Genomic DNA, 16,555 nt, shown 5'->3' with positions numbered 1-16,555 from the left:
CTGGATGAACACAGCAGGCCAAGCAGCATCATAGGAGCAAAAATGCTGACGTTTCAAAAAGGCTGATCATTTTCTGATGAAGGATCTAGGCCCGAAACATCAGCCTTTTTGCTCCTATGATGCTGCTTGGCCTGCTGTGTTCATCCAGCTCTGCACCTTGTTGTCTCGGATTCTCCAGCATCTGCAGTTCCTACTATCTCAGACTCTATAAATGAATGGCAGAACACTAGGAAACTCAGAAGAACAGAGGGATCTTTGGTTGGGGGATGGGGGGGTAGGGGGTTTGCTTGTCCATAGCTCTCTGATGATGGCAGAACAGGTTATTTCGGTATTTAAGAAGGCATACAGACTGTTTGCCTTTATCAGTTGTAACAAAGATGATAACAGCAAGAGAGGTTATGTTGGAGCCATACAAAAAACTTTGGTTAGGCCATAGTTAGACTACCGTGTGTGCAGTTCTTGTAACTGCATTGCAGGAAGGATTCACTGGAAGAGGTGTAGAGCAGATTTACCAAGATGTTGCCTGGGCTGGAGCTTTTCAGCTCTGAAGACATGCTGAATAATCTCATGTTGTTTCCTTTCAAGCAGAGAAGGCTAAGGGGGGAGCTGGTCAAGGTACATAAGATAATGAGACGTATGGACAGGGTGGATAGAAAGCAGCTGGTCTTGTTCATTGAAGGGCTAATAATAAGGGAACATAATAATAAGGTCTAGAGATGATTTGAGGCATTCATTTTTCACCCAAAGTGTGCTGGGAATCTGAAATGCGCAGGTTGGGACGGTAGTCGAAACCTCACAACCTTTAAAAAGTTCTTGGATGAGCACTTGAAATATCATAACATTTAAGGCTGTTGGTGAAGTGCTGGAAAGTGGGACTAGTGTAGATTTAGAGTTGTTTTTGTCAGTGCAGACTCCATAGGCCAAAGTGCCTCTTCTATACCTCGTGAACATCATTTAAGAACTTGAAGAAACTTTAAAACAAGTACAGTTCAAATAAGAGTGAAGTGTTGAAAATTTAAAACCGGTTGGAGAAATCAGTTCTTAAGATACAGAACTGTATCGAAATTAAACAATAAGTCTAAAGCAGAACAGGTGAATATGTGGACCTACAGCAAAAGGCATTCTAACTTGTCAAAACACAAAATAAAGTTTCAGATACTTTTGAAGTACCAACATCTTATTTGTAATTACTTGAATCTGAGAACAAATAACATTCTCAGAAGGTCAAGATCAAACAAAAGAGGTTAGTATCCAGGGGAAACTGTAAATAATTCCATTAATGAGTTCCAGGGATTAGTGGAGGACATAATTGTGGAGCTTTGAAAACAACATTCATAACAGGCAAAATTGTTGCTGAAATTATTGATCTGTTTTTGTCACATTTATCACAGTCCAAAAAAGATATTTTATTTTGGAGAAAGCTATTAAAATTGTGCTGCAAGCAGAAACCTGGAAGATTCACAGACAAATTCTGAGGAAAAAGACAACAGGAGACCAATGGAACCTATCCACTTCATAAATTATAAATACTCTACAGACACAAGTAACATGCCAACACAGAAGGCCAAACAACTAAAGATACTAATAGTCAGTGTCAGCACTGTAGAACAAAAATGTCTCCAGCACAAGCAGTGTCCAGCTATGAGAAAAGAATGCTCTACCGGTAAAACCACAGGTCATTTCCAAAAGACATGCAGAAGTGGGACACAGCTTCACAGCAGCAGAAAGGTAAATGTCTACTTATCCAAAGACTTTAATGAGATAGAAACTTCAACACTAGCAGAGATAGAGGTATTCTTAAGAAAAATTGGAAATTCACCTAACCAGAGTTTGACCAACCATATGTATTTCAATGAACAGCTCATGAATTGTGAGCTTGATACAGGGACAAGTGTGACTGCTTCATCAGAATAAATACTATGGCTGAGAAAAGTACAGATGTGAAGCTGCAAGGTGCAGGAGGCATAACTTTCACCATTAGAAGGTAAGCAACAAGACTGCAACATAAAAAGTGCCAGATAGTAAAGAATGCATACATAATTTACAATCTCACTCGTGAAAAAAGGTGTGTTTTATCCTCAAATTTAATCAAAATATCAATGAACTGGAACAGCACAGGAGCAAAAGTTAGTTTTGAGAAAGGATGCTCTCATTTTTTCACAGGATTAGGCAATATCAAATACAGCATCACATTAAGGATGAATGCTAAACCGTTGTGTCTCCACATACACAAGAACATTCTGAATCCTTTAATGAATGAAGTTCAGAAATAACTTCAGCAAATGATCAGAATGGATGCCATTTCTCTGGTGACCAAAACACTAAATTCATCAGGCCCATCAGGATTTGTGTTGATGTGACACAGCTCAGCAAGGCATTAGCGAGGAAAATCTACCCTGTGTGTACCACTGATGAATGTTTAACCAAATTATCTAAAAGTGAAATTCTATTACCAAGCCCAATGTCATCAGTGGATTCTAGCAGCAATGTTTCCTCTAAGCTTCATGATCATGCAGCTGCTCAGAGGTTTCATGTATACCGATTGGCGTGTGGTCACCATTCTAATCATTGGCTTCCAGTTTCCGAAGCTGCTGCTATGCACACATGTTGGAGATCCACACAGAAGAAACAATAATTAGAGGGAATGTTGTCTTGTAGAGCCACAAATAAACAATAAATACTGATTACCACTGTTATTCCACCATTTAGCAGATTTTGCTTAAACAACCTGCTGCTGGCGATTTCCACAGCCTCAGAGTTTTCAATGGACTATGTTCAACAACAATGGCTAGAAGATATTATATTATATGGATAACATATGGATACGTGGGGAGACAGTGAAGGAAAATGACCAGAGGGTCCACGCATGTTTAAATCATAGAGTCATACAGCATGGAAACAGACCTTTCAGTCCAACCAGTCCATGCTGAATATAATCTTAAACTAAACTAGTCCCACCTGCCGGCTCGTGGCCCATATCCCTCCAAACCTCTCCTATTCATGTACTTATCCGAATGAGTTTTAAATGTTGTAACTGTGCCCACAGTCACCACTTCGTCAGGAAGTCCATTCCACATACGAACCACCTTTTGTATAAAAAATTTACCCCTCGTGTCTTTTTTAAATCTCTCTTCTCTCACCTTAAATATGTATCACCTGGTCTTGAAATCCCCCATGCTAGGGAAAAGACACCTACCATTAACTCTGTCTATATCCCTCATGATTTCATAATAAGGTCACCTTTCAACCTCCTACGCTCCAGTGAAAGAAGTCCCATCCTATCCAGCCTTTCTTTTTTACTCAAACCTTCCATACCCAGAAACATCCTAGTAAATCTCTTCTGAACCCTCTCCTTAATATCTTTCCTATAACTGGGTGACCAGAATTGGACAAGTACTCACCAATGTCCTGCACAACCACAACATGACTTCCCAACTCCTGTACTCAAAGGACTGAGCAATGAAGGGGAACATGCTAAGCACCTTTTTTCTACAAGCTGAAGGGCTTATCCTTCCTATGATTGGTTCCACAAGAAGTGGATGAGTGTGAAGATTTCTCTGGAACCTTCAATGACTGTAGAGAACATTGCCTGAACGAAACTGCTGCTCCAGAGGAACTTGCTTCTGGTTATCATAAGATGTCATAAGATGTGATAATATGCTGGGCTCATGTCGAAAGCTCTTTCAATTGTTAGTGTTTGAAGAGATCTCTTCAAACTATGGAAAAGAAAACATCTGTTACAGCTCCCAGCGATATGCAGTTATGCTATTCATCTGTATTGTTCCAGAACAAGTTGTCTTAATCAAGTCTTAAAAGGTGCAAGTGCTATTTTCAGCCTATCCCTCAAAGCATCTAACAAGCAGCAGTAAACATTACCAATATGTTTATTCCAACCTTCTCACAGCATGTTGTTAGAGAAAATTACAGGAATTTCCTGCTTAGACCAAACCGTATGTCATGGGAAAGCTCCTACCATGCATTGCAAGTTTTTAATTTGTTCATTAGATTGTCCATTATATTACTCTAGAGAAGGTGCTGTTGCCCTGCCTTCTTACACTACTACAATCCTTGGAGTGTAGGGACATCCACTGTGCTGTTAAGAATAGAGTTGTAGGTTTTTGACTCAGCAATAGTGAAGTAACAGCAATATAGTTCCAAGTCAGAATGGTGTGGGGCTCAGAAGGGATCTTGAAGATGGTGTCTGGTACACTCGCTATGCTTGACTTTCCAGATAGTAGAGATTCTGGGTTTGGAAGATGTCACCACAGGAGGTCGTGCAATGCGTCCTGTAGATGGTACACACTGCTGACACTGTGTGTACAGTAAAGTCCTCAACAATTCTGTGTATTCACCTTGCTCGTGAACATTTGAGTCAGGAAATCAATAAGCTCGTTGTAGCCCACACAGAGGAAGAAACAGCCATCATGGTGAGATCTCCATTCTGGTGAGGGTTTGTGGGACAGGTGCAAGATATAGTTGGCCATTCTCAGATGCAGATTGGAAGCAGCCTTTGGGGCTGCATGAGACAAGACCATTAAGAAATCTGCTTTGGTTCTATGGGATTTGGTCACAGCCATTTTACTAAACATTAGATCCTCTAGGCCTCAAATCTCACCCAGTCCCTATGCCCAGACATATCAAATGATATCATCCACTGACACCCATGACTCCCTTATCATCCACATACCAACTTAGTACCAACTCATACTGCCACCATTCTTTGCCCTTATACTTTTATGCCAACTCACTCAGTATCCATCAAAGGAAGACCTCAGGCCCCATGCTGAATTGAAGAATAGATGAGGCAGTGGCATGAATACAGAATTAGTAATACACAGAATCTGGGTTTAATTCTCACCATGGCAGATGCTGAAATTTGGGTCACTGGAAACCAGGGATAAAACTCTCTGCTGGCTGTGGTCAAACTTGGCACAAGGGAAGTTATTCATGTTTTTGGAAGTCAAACAACTCAGCCACAAGACATCATTGCAGGAGTTCATCAGGTTAGTGCCCTACACCCACCCAGCCTTAGGGGCTTCATTAATGGCATTCCATCCATCATAAATTCGGATTGGGAATGTTAACTGATGATTATATAATGTTCAATACCATGCACATCTTCTCAGATATTGAAGCAGTCATGTACACACCAAGACAACATCCAGGCTTCAGCTGATAAATGACAAATAACATCTGTGTTACACAACTGTCAATGACTGACTATCTCCAAGACAGACTTTAAACAACATTCCTTGACATTCACCGGCAATATCATTACTGAATCTCCCACTATTTACTTACTAGTGGTTACCATTTTGGTATTATTAACTAGATTCCAGACCAGACAAGTAGCGTACCTCAAAGACAGTTGGATGACCTTCTGATATGTGATGCTCCAGCACAAAAGGCATGCACCTCACTGTCAATAGCTGTTGTTGCAGCAGCAGTAAGTGCCATACCCGGACTGTACGTGTGTCTGAGAGCTTTACAGCAGTGTGCATAGTTTGTGTAGTTAATAAACTCCAAGACATTTGTCTCAATGAGAACTTAGTCTTTGTGATATATGTTATGAAGGCTAACATATAGAGAATACTCAGATCATATTATACTGGCAGTGGCGTTTCACCCAACAACTGTGTCAACCATTGAACAGAAACTGAACTGGACTAGCCACAAAAATTCTGTGTGTCTACCAGAGTAGGCCAGAAGCTGGGAATTTTGCAGCAAGAGACTCATCTTCTGATTATCCAAAGTCTATCTATAAAAAGCACAGGTCAGGAATGTGATACAATGTTTATTACTTGCCTGGATGAACGCAATTCCAATTACACTAAAGAAGTTTGATACCTTCCAGTTCAAAGCAGCCCACTTGTGTGGCACTCCATCTTCCATATTAATTCCCTCCACAATGACACAGAATGGCAAGAGTACAAGAAGTACAACTCCTCACCAAGACTCCTTAGACAGGACTTTCCAAATCTGCAATCTCTACCATCTAGAAGAACAAGGGCAGTAAACATATGGAAGCATAACAATCTGTAAGTTTCCTTGCAAGCCACACACTGTTCTGAATTGGAACATTATTATAATTCACTGTTGCAAGGCCAAAGACTTGGAACTTTCTGCCTTATAGCATTTTGGTTATACCTATACCACAGGTACATGCATCATTTTCTAAAGGTATATAGAGATGTGCAATAAGTGGTGTCCTAGCAATGGCTGCAGCTCATGAACAAATAAGAAAATAAATTTCTAACTCTCTATTACGAACTTCACCATACAACAAAAGAACATTCTCGTTCAGGAAAGCCCATACAACATACTTATACCTCCTCAAATATTTAACTCCTTCGAAAAACAAGCAACCAAATATGGACAGGAACTAATCCTTAAATAAAGTCTTGGAGCTCTCAATCAAACTGAGAAGATACAGCCTCCCTTTCCTCTCGCAACCTCAGTGATAATGATGGGTTATGGAAGCAGTCATTTGTAATAATGCAATAATGATAGCACTTATGGTGATGTCAACAACAAATATTGAAACTGGAAGGGCAGATTTTCAGGTTTATTTTTCAAATTACAGATATAGAGACGTTCTTCTATCAACTTAAAAAAAAGCTGCTGGCTTAACAGGTCCACAGACCTTATCTACTCTTTATGAGCATTTACGTCCACTAATAAGCATTTGTAACTTGTACAGTGCAGGATAAAGCATCTGCTTCAGAGGAATTGGTCCCGACAACTTCATGAATTACGCATTTGTCAGACAATTTCGTTGTGTCGATGTATATCCTGTGGAATGCTTGGAATCCTTCTCCAAACTTCAGAATAATATGGGCGGAGGCTGCCTACCTTACATTCCCTCCAATCCACTATGACATTCTTTTGTTATTGCAAATGTACCAATCATAAAAAAAGGCTTGGTAAGACTTGAAGATAAGTCTACACATGTCCACAATGACTCTTACCAATTTTTATAGATGCACCATGGAAAGCATCCTATCTGGATGCCTTGCAGTTTAGTATGGTAACTTGCTCTGCCCAAGGCCGCAAGAAATTAAAGAGTTGTGAACATAGCCCAATCCATCATGAAAAGCAGCCTTCCTTCCGTTGACTCTGTCTACACTTCCTGCTGCCTCGGGAAAGCAACCAACATAATCAAAGACCCTTCCCACCGTGGTTATACTCTCTTTCATGCTCTTCTGTCAGACAGAAGATACAAAAGTTTGAAAACAGGTACAAACAGATTCAAGAACAGCTTCTTCCCTGCTGTTATCAGACTTATGAACTGACCTCTCACATTAGAGTTGATCTCTCTCTGCACCTTATCTGTAGCTGTAACACTATATTCTGCATTCTGTTCTATTACCCTGATACACTTATGTCAGGTATGATTTGCCTGGATAGCACGTAAAACAATACTTTTCACTGTATCTCGGTACATAAATTGACATTAATTCGGAGGTTATGAAGACATTTCACAGAATCACAGAATGTTATGGTACAGAGGGGGGCTTTTCAGTCACGTCTGCATTGGTTCTTCGAATGAGCAACATGGCTTAGTGCCATTTTCTCACTCTGTCCGTGTAACATTGTCTATTATTTCCATTTAAATAAATATCTAATGCTTTTTGTTTGTCTTGACTGAACCTACCTCCATGACACTTCCAGGCAGTGCATTTCAAGCCAAAGCTGTTTTATTTTTCCTCATATCACATTTACTGCTTTTGCAAATCACTTTACATCTGTGGCCTCTCATCATTGATCCTTTTTTGAATGAGAATAGTTTATCCTGTCCAGATCACTCATGATTTTGAATACTTCAATAAAATCTTCCCTCGCCTCTCTTCTCCATGGAAAACTGTCTCAACGTCTCCATCCATCTTCATAACTGAAGTTTCTCAACCCTGAAAGCATTCTCAGAAACCTCATTTGCACTCTGTCCAATGCATTCACATCCTCCCTAATATGTTGTGCCCAAGCTGAACACAATATTCCAACTCAGGTTTTATTCAGATTCAGCATAACCTCCCTGCTCTTGTACTCTATACCAGTGTTAATAAACTCCAAGGTACTGCATGTTTTATTAATAGCTTTCTCTACCTACCCTGCTTCCTTTAATAATTCTGCACATATCCATTTAGGTCTCTCTGTTTTCTGCTTTTAGTGTTTTGGCTTTTATTTTATATTGTTTCTCCTTGCTCTCTTTTTCAAAATGTGCCACCTCACACTTCTCCACATTGAACATCATCTGCCACCTAACTGCTCACTACACCAACTTGTCAATGTACGTTTGAAATTCTACACTGTTCTCTTCATAGTCTACAATGCTTCCAAGTTTTGCATCATCTAAAGACGTTGAATTGTCACCCCTGCACCAAAATCTAGATTGTTAAAATGAATCAGGGAAAGTAATTGTCCCAAAAACTGAAATCTAGGAACTCCATTACGTACTTTGCTCCAATCTTAAAAATATCCATCCACAAACATTCTGTTTCTTACCAGTTAATTTTAAATCTCCTTTGCTACTGTCTTTCTTATTCCATAACGTAAACTTGTGTGAAAGGGTATGTTGTGTCACGCTTATTCAATACCTTTTCGAAATACAAGTATACAAGACCAGTGGCTTCACAGTCATCAACTGCTCTTTAAAAAAAACTCCAGCAAGTTAATTAAGCATTAATGTTCCTTCAGAAATCCTTAAGAAATGCAATTAACCCACATTTATGCACTAGACCACTAATCCTATTCTGAATTAGTGTTTCTAGATGTTTCCCATTACCAAGAATAAACAGACTGGTGTGTAGTTGGTGGGTTAATACTCACAGTACTTTTTGAACAATGGTGTTTTGCTTCCAATTCTCCAACCCTCTAGTACCACCCCAGAGTCCAAGAAAGATTGAAAGACTATGGTCAGTGCCTCTGCAATTTCCACACTTTATTCCTTCAATAACCTTGGATGCATTTCATTTGGTCTAGGCATTTGTCAACTCTGAAGTACCAACAGCTTATTCAATAACACAATTTTAAACATGGCTGACTACTCTGCTCAGTAATGGGATTTGACATCATTTCTTGTTTCATGGTGGTAAGCATAGCACATCACAACGCTTGTCATTATCAATCTTCTTTCTCCTCTTTATACCCTAACCTGGGGCTGGCAAGATGCAGAGGGATGTGGTTCAGAAAAGGTTCAAGCACAATAGGCTCATTCTTCAAACTGAGCTGACCTCCAGTGAGGAAGATATTGTAACCGGCCCGTGTGTTCCACTAGCCAGGCATTTAATAGTTAAGGTTTCCTTCCTCCCTCCAGTCCTCGCTCCTAAGTGAAAACATTTCTTTTCACTTGGAGATAAAATTTTGACAAGGCAATTTGCTAAGAAAGAAGATTCAGATAGATATGACAAGGAAGACTGATGAGTCCCAAAAACTGTCCTTTCCGTTTGCCAAAAAAAAATCAAGTGCATCCAACAACACTGTCAACATCATGAACTAAACTTTTGTGTGTGACCTCCGTCAAATATGTGCAATTTTGCCATGTACATAACTCAAAGTCAATGTTGCTTCACAGCTGTAGAAAGATCAACCATTCTAAAACAATCAAGTAAATTCAACTATTCTGTCAACACATGAACCAGAATTTTATGTGTGATCTGTCTCAATTTTGTGGAATAGTGTACAATTTTGCATTGTGCATGACACAACATAAATGTCGCCCCAAATTTTATAAAGTCGTTAACAAAGTAGAAATTGCAATGGAGGACATTACCCATAGGTATTACAAATGTTTAAAGACTTTTTGAAGAACCAAAATCCAATCTTCAAGTCGCAGTAATTTCAGGAACAAAAAGCTACACCTTTTTCAAGCAGTTTCTCTGAAATGTTCCCGAACAACTCTTCCCCTCAAAATCAGAAATTAGAAAGCAAGATGAGGCTAAAATATAATTCTTCTATTCTCAGATTTAGGGATCAAAATCTGCATTCTGCAAACCCTTGTCCCCTTGAGCCTGGCAACAAATAAATCTTTTTGCAGCCTTCTCATTTACAGGACTGCAACACACACAACTGGCTGGCTGAATACTCACCAAACGTGCACACATTAAAAGCAGCCTGGTCTTCTTAAAAGCGTCTGCCCTTCTTAAAAGGGGAGTTCCTGACACCAAAAGGAAGCTCTTACTAACTGACTGCACATATTGAATGGGAAAAGAAAAACCACACCAACTGGAACCACAAAGAAGTGAAAAGGTTCCGGATCCATAGAAGCAGCACTGGAGGGCTACAGTGATGGATGTTGTAGAGTCATGGTCATACAGCACAGAAACAGACCCTTCGGTCCAACCGGTCCATGCTGACCATAACCCCAAACTAAACTAGTCCCACCTGCCTGCACTTGTCCCATATCCCTCCAAACATTTCTTATTCATGAGCTTATCCAAATGTCTTTTAAACGTCATAACAGAGATGAAATGTTTCCACAGGGGACCAGATGCCTGTGTAAACACCTCAAAGGGGAATGAGTAAAGGAGTCCAGAGCCTGGAGGTCAATAGAATCTAGAATCAGTGCCATATGAAGTTCAATGTCCTTATGAGAGTGATCAAAGACTGTAAATGCATCTTCAAACCATATCTCCTACTAATTGCACCACTATTCTTTTCTTACACTTCATAATGCATGCAGCCCCATCACCTGTCAATCAGAATTTAGGACTCGACCTCTGTTTTCCTGAACATCGGGCTGTGTGACCTTCACAGTAAGTCCATGTTGGAATGTGGGGTTCAGAATGCCTCCTCCTCTCTTCAAGATGGCTCCCAGACGCCAGGGGTAATTGCCCCACTCATACTAGTGTTATAACCCCATCCGTTCTTTTAAACTTTTCCTTCTATAACTAACTTCTAATGTTAATTTTTAAAATTCATCAAAAAAGACTGGTTCATGATTCTCTCCAGAGACTACTGTAGAACCGTTCTGTACTCTTGGTAAGCAACACAATGGTCAGCTCTGCAAAGCTTTTGGTTCCAATTATACATCAGTAGACATCAGCCATGTTGTTTCATGGGTGCCAACATTCTAATTGTCCTTCAACTGAGTGACTCACTAGACCATTTCAGAGAGCAGTAAAAGTCAACTACATTAAATATAAGCCAGACTGAGCAACAATAGCAGATTTCCTTCCCTAAAGGGTATTAATGAACCAGGTTTCTTTTTAAAACAATTGTTGATAGTTAACATGATCAACATCATTGAGATAAAGTTTCTCCTTTTTAAGATGTTACTGTATTTAAGTTCCACCCACCATCATCATGATGAGATTCCAGTCCATTTCTTGAAAGCATTAGCCTGGACCTCAGAATTACTAGTACAATGATAGCACAAAACCACTCCCACTCCAACAGAGATTGCTCCTAGCTCCAACCAACCACCTTCTCAATCTTTAAGGTAGCCTGAAAATGTCTGAATTGCAGTCTCCATCAAGATGAAAGCAACCTGCATCGACAGGATGGCTTATGCCTCGTGCCTCGTGATACACCAACATGACTCGAGTGGGAACTCTACAATTTCAGCACTTCTCCCATTGAGAAGAGAGAGCTGCACGGTCACATATGTGCAGTTAATACCTTTGAGAGCCATTAGAATACCCACCATCCTGAAAAAGCAAAAAGGTATACCAGGTCTCCATCACTTCCATGAGCTAATGATGAATGGTAAACTTTCCCCAATGTCATCTGCTCCTGCCTTTAAAGATCTGTTTGTGTAGAAGTTAGGTGATGCTGATCTTGACCACCATTGACTGTTCTTCCATCACCAAGGTGTGAGGCTACTGTTCATGTTATAGTGATTTGGGGTTAAGATGTTTTCAGTCTTTAATTTAAGATATAATTAAAGGAGAGGTCGTGTGACTTCTTCACATAGCAGCAAGCCTGAGTGCTATGCCTGTTAGAGACTAAAGAGATCCCAGATTGTTTTACCACGAAGAATGTGCAAGGTATTTACACTTGATTTGATTTGATTTATTACATGGAGACAATAGCAGCAACTAATGTTTATAGCGGTTAGACTGAGAGTCACCAAATTCCCAGGAAAGTGATGAGAATGTCAGGTTGCAAACGGTATTCAAACAATAGTGACTTTCATCTTTCGTAATATTAAATGTCTGAAACATCCAGTTAGGAGCTGAAATGATCACACAGGACGAAGATTCCATATTTTGAATTGCTTGTAGAAGTTCAGTTTTATAGAGATTGTAATTGTGAATGGTCACACAGCTGTGTGCTGCTACTTGGTGAATTTCAGGTCCATCAGGCATTTCACTTGGTTGACGTAAAGTTAGGAAAAAATGATCCCTGATGGTATTATAGGGCTTTCCATGGAGAACACCCTCTCCTCCAGGCCTTGTGTAGAGCTTTCCTTCCTTGCAGCCTCTTCTCTATTTTGTCTCTCAGGTTTCAGACCGAGAGGCACTGCTATTACAGTTCTCAGTATTTGTAGGTATTACAAACATTAATATAACAAAGCATTAGATGCAATAATATATAGAGAGATTTCAGGCAGTACTAGGCATACAGATCCTAGGCGTACAGATCCACAGTTCACTGAGAGTGGCAACACAAGTGGATAAAATGGTCAAGAAAGCGTATGGCATGCTTACCTTCATCAGTCAGGGCATAGAGTATAAAAATTGATAAGAAATTTGTAGCTGCATAGAACTTTAGTTAGGCCACATTTGGAGTATTGCATACCGTTCTGGTCACCACAGTATAGGAAGGATGTGGAGACTTTGGAGAAGATTCAGAAAAGGTTGACCAGGATATTCCTGGTTTGGAGGGAATTTTCTGTGAGGAGAGACTGATTTGTCTTCACTTGAACATCAGAGGCCAAGAGGGGTGACCTGATATAAGTTTACAAAGTTATTACAGGCATGGATAGAATGGATAGTTGGAGTCTTTTTCACAGACAGAAATGTGTATTACTATGGGACATAGGTTTAAAGGTAAAAGAAGATGTGAGAGGCAAGTTTATTTTTAAAAATAGGGTGGTAAGTGCCTGGAATGCAATGCCAGAGGCAGTGGTGGAAGCAGCTACAATAACGACATTTAAGAAGCACCTTGACAGATATATGAAAAGTGAGGGAATAGACGGATATGGGCCACATAGAGGAGAAAGGGTTTTAGTTTAGAAAGACATCATGTGTTAGCACAGACTTGTTGGGAGGAAGGGCCTGTTCCCATGCTGTACTGTTCTTTGGTTTTTGTCGCAACCTTTGGCCCTCCTGGACGGACGCCCCAACACTCTGCTTAATCTAGCAACTCAACAAAACCTTTTACTGAACACACTACACTATTCACAAACTTTACCAAAGCAAAAGTAAATCAAAAGTGCCTCATCTGCTGGGTAGGTACCTAACTTTTTAAATAGTGCTGGTGGAGGGTCCCTTGTGCCACTGATAATATTTCATTTTTTGTGATTAGTGCAGCCATTTGTTTGGACATCTTAGCCAAGTTATAAAAACAGATGTAAAATTAACTAGACCAGGTTGATTTCAAGCAATAATTGGTTTACGTCAGAAGTTTCCAGCATCTGCAATGGCACACCTATCTTCTTAACATTGTGAGCAAATCGGACCCTGTTGCAGGCGTCCACAAGCACAGCCCAAGTCACATTTCTGACTTCTATTGTGCTTCTGTCTTCTGGTGGCCCTCCACTACATGGCTACATAGACTTTCAACAAATTCAGAAAAGGGTAGCAGCAGTTGCGTGTATTATTCTATATAAATATTTTACCACTAAAAAGTTTGTAACTATAGCGCTGTTATCGCTGAGCTAACACCTATATGATTTCTAAGTGGGTTTGGATGCCTGTAAGATGGTCAATAATGTAGCATCATCTGCTGTGCATTTCATCCTTTTAAATAAGTAAGCTTCTTAAGAATCATAACATTAAGTGAGATCACGGACACTTGCATCATCAAACCTAATTGTCCATCCAAGCCAGAAGTCTTTTTCCACACAAGCACTTTACAAATTAGATTGAGTGCCAAAAGAATCAGGAGTCATACCATCCTTAGCCAGAATGGGATCAGAGGAAATCATCATAGGTTCCTTCAGTTTATGGATAGATTTACTTAGATTTCACATCAAGTGTATGAGATAGTTAAACTCAGCTGATCATGGCTCAGAACCAAAGACAATCACATCAGACGAGTGCCTTGTAAAGCAACACTTATTCTTAACAGGTCCATTGATTAACTTGGTTAGCATAAATATCACTGGAATATTTAACAGGCACACACAGTTACCTATTTCAACATCTTTGGTCAATAATCCATCTCCCAATAGGGCTCCGGCTGGATTGGAAGCAAGTTCCTTTTGATAATCTGGCCCATAATCTACATTATTAAAAGCAGGCCAACAACATGTTGTCAGTGTTCCAGATATTATCGTGTTTAAGTGATTTTCATAATTCAACAGGTCACTATTCAGTTCCTCCCAAATTATTCTCCAAAAATATTCAGCTTGTAAGTCACATTTCCTTGACCTCAATAAATTTTGCAAATATGGCTTAACTGTCCTTATTCTTAGTGCTGTTAATTGATGACAATAATCTGTTATCGTAGACCTGGCTATGATCCAACTGGCATACTTCTCAACAATGGGGTTTAGTTCATTTCAACCATATGGAGGACAGCTTCCCTGTTATATCATTCAAGGTTTCTTTAAATTAAATTGCATTATGTGTGTTAATTGGCCATTTTCCTCTAAGTTTATGAGAAGAATTTCCAAGTTAGAACAAAAAGTTGTCCTTGACCAACAGCCGAAAAGCATTGCTCATGGTTTTTTATGTCATCTCCCTGAATATGGCCATAAATATTTGGCCTCACTGTTGTATTTGTCCTGGATGTGCATGGCTGGCTTTAAACAGTGTAAGGGAAGTAAAGAAACAAATTATGGGAATATAAAATATAAGGAAAGAAGTTAAAATTTAAACATGGTCCTTTCATGAACTCAGGACCACCCAAAGCACACTTGAGTCAATAAAGTACTTTTGCCAAGTCTCTAGAGTGGAACTTGAAAACACAGGCATCTAATTCCATTTATTTCCACACTATAAAGAGCAATGATACATCACTACAGAGATGCTAGTGAATAAAACTTTTTCCCTAAGTTGTTCAATTTCCATTTTCTCACAAAAATTTGTATAATTTTTAGGAGTCTCCTGATACATTATCTGCATTCAACGTGCAGCAAGAATATGCAAATTATATGTCTCCAGTTTGTTTTAAGAATCCTACTTAACATAATAATCTGGATGCTACCATGTGATGCTGAAAATTATGCAAAGATCTGTGAACAGTTGAGTAGCAAACCTTATGTAAGTATTTTTTTTTTAAAATGAAACGTATTGGTGCTATGGGGTTCAGGGAATAAAACCCAAATTGAGCTGAAATTAGAGACATGCGCTCAGTCAGAAAGCTGCCATGAGTCTGAGACTTCATCTTGAAAGGGGAGACCTCCTTTCTTTCTTCTGTGGTTTTGGATACGAGGATGTCTATTTGAGAATCAGGTATATGGTCAAATTTTCTGCTGGGGTCTGGCACCCCATCCCCTAGTATAAATGCTGGTAGCAACCCTACCTGCGCTTGGCCTGCAAACATTTAATGGGGATCAGTTCTTTAACTGGCTTAAAGCAAACTTTCATCATCATCAGGGGAAGTCTCACCTCAAAAGGTTCTCTTGCCCCTGGAGCAGTAGGTACTGCTGGGCCAGCTGGCAGTCTCCCAGTAACAAGCAGCATGCCGTCCAGACTTTCAGACAAGTCCAGGGCCTTGACACATCCTGGCTGGTAGGTACCAGTGAAGGGAAGGGCAGGTGAAATATCCTCAGGGCACAAAGTTCACTAGGTTTTATTGGAGGGTACTATTTGGCCAATTAAAAAGCCTAAACTGGGTGAGAGGTCAGCATTTCCACCCATTCCCTCCCCACTGTCAAATATCTGCAGAGGTGACAGCACTGCCATGGATGCCAATTTTCAACCCCCAAGCACCCCAATCTGCCAACTGCACCCTGCCCCAGCACCACCACCTGGAGAGTCTAAAACGCTGGCCGTGAACTTGAGTCTTGGACAAATAAGCCAGGATAACACCGGGAGATTCTTGTGAATATGGTAGGGATGAAACTGGTCTACCAGGGCTAGGCTTGGGTCTAGTCCCAGTGTTGTATGGAAAAGCATTGCTTAGGTCAGTGCTATGTTGATAAAACCAGGCATGTGATGAAAGTACCCTTCAACATACTAGAACTTTGTACCAAAGAATTCCTTCTAAACAGCTTCCTGAGTGATGTGCTGTGCTTTTGTTGTGTAAATACATGTGGCTATTAACAGAGGAACCTGAAAACAAGATGCTCACTTGTGCTCTTTTTTACCATCAAAGTTGGATATGATCAACGCCAGAATCAAATCTAATGTAACTAGGTCAGACAACATTTATTAGTAGAAGTGCAGCAATAGTATTCAAAACATGTGATGCCCAGAGACTCAGACATTTTTGACATTGATAACAG

Source organism: Rhincodon typus, chromosome 20 (genome assembly GCF_021869965.1).
Source record: "Rhincodon typus isolate 14 chromosome 20, sRhiTyp1.1, whole genome shotgun sequence".
Lineage (NCBI taxonomy): Eukaryota > Metazoa > Chordata > Chondrichthyes > Orectolobiformes > Rhincodontidae > Rhincodon > Rhincodon typus.
The sequence above is the reverse complement of the archived record's forward strand: the minus strand, read 5'-3'. Positions refer to the sequence as shown.